The sequence below is a fragment of the Suncus etruscus genome, chromosome 6, assembly GCF_024139225.1.
Source record: "Suncus etruscus isolate mSunEtr1 chromosome 6, mSunEtr1.pri.cur, whole genome shotgun sequence".
Lineage (NCBI taxonomy): Eukaryota > Metazoa > Chordata > Mammalia > Eulipotyphla > Soricidae > Suncus > Suncus etruscus.
In genome coordinates, this window is record NC_064853.1 from 136,457,065 (window position 1) to 136,460,295 (window position 3,231).

A 3,231-nucleotide genomic window follows, 5' to 3' on the forward strand; every position below is an offset into this window, starting at 1 on the left:
GATTCATTGGTATTATAGAGGTGAGGGCTATGTGTATATCTTAGCCATTAGCTTGAACACCACTGTAAGTATGGGACCCAACTACAATAAAAAAATGGGAGGGGCCTGGCAACATTGTAGAGGGTCACTGACACTGGTGGTAGGATTGAATTGGAATACTATATGCCTGAATTTTTATTATTGACAGCTTTGTAAATTGTGGTTCCTAGATAAATGTTTTTAAGAAGATGTATGATTGAATAATTACATTAATATTTATTATTTTATTTCTTTAGACACTTCTTTTTCTCTCTCCATTGAGCAGTGGGGCAGCTCAAAGCTCATCAGGGTTGGGAGGGGAATTATCCATGGAGGAGCACTTGTAGGGAAAATATAGGAAGAATTGTGTTCCCAAACCCTCAGGCCATAAGGAACTAAGAATATTTTGAACATAAGTAAAACATTTAGAAGAAGTAGGAGGAGAAGTATAGGATTTCCCCTAGGTTAGAGAACTATCTGTGGGCTGAAAAGTGTGAGTGGCTGAAAGGTGTGAGTCCTTCCTTGGTAGGGCTTTGTGAGGATCGACTTTGGAATCCAAGTACTGTCTGAGGATAAAGGTAAGTCAGGCCCAGACAGCCCCTAGATATCCTCGTGCTGCATGAGTCTTGAAGCAACAGTTTCTCACATTGACTCTGGTCCCACATGCTCTGCAGTCATTAGGCAAGTAAGACTCCATATTCTCTTCATTCTTGACCCGGAACATTTTGCGTCATCTCTTATGTCAGTTAGCTCTCTCTTGCTTACTTCTAGTCAAGCTAGAGGAGGTAGGTGTCCTTCTACGTGTGCACCATGCCAGGATACAGACATCTGTGTGAGGCTCTGTGCCATCTGCCTGAGTATACCTTGAGGCCAATCTGTCTAAGGTGCTGATACTTCTGTAAAGCCTTATTCTGTCTGTAGGATTGGGAATACTTTTAAATGTGTTTTATTCATTTTCTATTCTCAGCAGAAACTGTAATGAGGCTCAGAGAAACACAGTTGACTTAAATGGAAAAATAAGTTTAATAAGGCCTCAAAGCAACAAAAAATTAAAACAAGCAGGTAAAACATCTGTACAGTAAAGGAAACCATAAATGAAATACTAAAAGCTAACTAGAAGAAAATATTTACAAATCATATGTATGATAATGAATTACCTTCTAAACTTATACAACTTACTATTTAAATGAGCAGAGGGGCTGGAGCAACCATCCAGTCTTTTCTTGCCTTGCATGTGGCCAGCCTGGGTTTAATTCCTGGCTATGGTCCTCCAAACCATCCAGGAGTGTTCCCAGAGTGCAGAGCCGGCATGAGCACCAAGCATCGCTGGGTGTGTGTCCACAACAACAAATATTAAAAATAAAGTGACTCGTTTGAATAATAATTTCTCAAAGACATAAACATGGCCAACCATTGAGAAAAGTGCTCGAGATCACTAATTATTAAATATTTAAAAAAAATAAAAAAAAGAAAAGATAAGGACTCCCAATTCTTACCATAGGCTGTGTTCTTTACACTGACTGTATAGAAAGAGGAGGTACAGTAAATGCACCCCATATACACCTCAACGCAGGCCCTTTGCCTGGTCTGTTGTGAATTGGGGGACAAAAAAAAAGATCACTAATTATAAATCAAAGTAAAATGAGATAACACTGTATGCCTCTTAGAATTATCCCAAAGACAAGAAAAGAAAAATGTTGGTGATCATTTTGGGAAATAAAAAACTTGAGAACTTTTTGATAAGTTTGTGTTTATTATAAAAACAAAAATGGGGAAATTGTCCAAATTGATAGCGGAAGATCCAAGAAAATTAACATTTTTGCGTTTTCTGAAGGAAAAAAAACTAGCATATACACAGCTGTGTACGCATGCACCCTTCCTCCACTGTTCATTGCAATGTTATTATTATTATTTTATTATTATTATTATTTTTTTTTTGCTTAAACCCAGTGAAGGCTTACTCCCAGCTCTGTATTCAAAGATCTTCCCTGTCAGGACTCAAGGACCACATGGAAGTGCTTGCACTCTTTTGCTCTCTGGCAATATTATTTTTGGGGGGTCACATCCGGCAACACTCAGGAGTTACTCCTGGCTCTGCACTCAGAAGTCACTCCTGGCAGTCTTGGGGGACCGTATGGGATGCCAGGATTTGAACTACTGCCCTTCTGTATGGAAGGCAAACGACCTACCTCCATGCTGTCTCTCCAGCTCTCTGCAATATTATTTTTAAAAGTAGGATGAATGAGTGCACGAATAAGGAAAGTTTAGTGTACACAATAGAATATAAATCAGTCACAAGTAAAGAATTAAATTTTGAGTATTGTGAAAACATGTATAGACTTCAAGTGCATCATAAGGAAATAATAGAAAGAAACATGTCTTAGAATATTATTTATTATTCTCTCATCTATAAAGCCCAATAATTTTGTGGATAGCAAAAAAAAAAAAGATTAGTCGACACCATAGGAAGTGGTAAGGTGGAGAAATGTATAAAAATTAAAAGAGAAATGGGACTGACTGATAGTAAAGCGGTAGGGCATTTGCTTTGCACACGGCTGACCCATGATGGACCTGGGTTCGATCCCCTGTGTCTCACATGGTCCCCCTTGCCAGGAGCGATTTCTGAACACTTAGTCAGAACTAACCCCTGAGTGTCACTGGGGTGGCCCCCCCAAAAAAGTAAAATAAAAATATTTGAAAGGGTAAACAATAAGGAATGAAGTAACTACTGTATTGCTGCTGAAGTTTAGGCATAAAGTTGTTCAGCATCTGTCTGTCCTGGCCCTTTTCTCTGCTGGAGTATAGCAGAATCCTGGGAGTTTAAGGATAACTCACTAGATGAATTGGCATCATACTGGATGACTATTTAATATAATAAGACAGTTCTTGATGATTATTAATAGCATGGTTGTACCTTGTTCTTTCACATGCTCTTTCTTGCCTAGCTAGGATAACTATTTGAAGACAATAAGGGATAAGGGAAAAATTAAGTTCAAAGATCAGTTGTCCTTTCTTCTGTATTGTTTTTGGCCACATGAAAATTAAGCTAATTGTTAAATGACAGAATTTAACATGAGTTTTATTTGCTTTAAGCAAAGGTCAGACTTAATATAGAGTATTTTATCCTGAAAAAATTATGAGCTCTTTTATTTGCTATAAAATTCAATTATCATGTAAAACCAATAAATTATCCACAGGAGATGCTAGAGTCTG

The 3,231-nt window shown here is 37.8% G+C and overlaps 1 non-coding gene across 1 annotated transcript; it reads left to right on the forward strand.

The window, feature by feature from the left end:
- Positions 1 to 1,497: 1,497 nt before the first annotated feature.
- Positions 1,498 to 1,628, forward strand: LOC126012608 (small nucleolar RNA SNORA51). Its single transcript, XR_007497060.1, has one exon. It is a non-coding gene; the product is annotated as a small nucleolar RNA SNORA51 (small nucleolar RNA).
- The last annotated feature ends 1,603 nt before the right edge of the window (positions 1,629 to 3,231 follow it).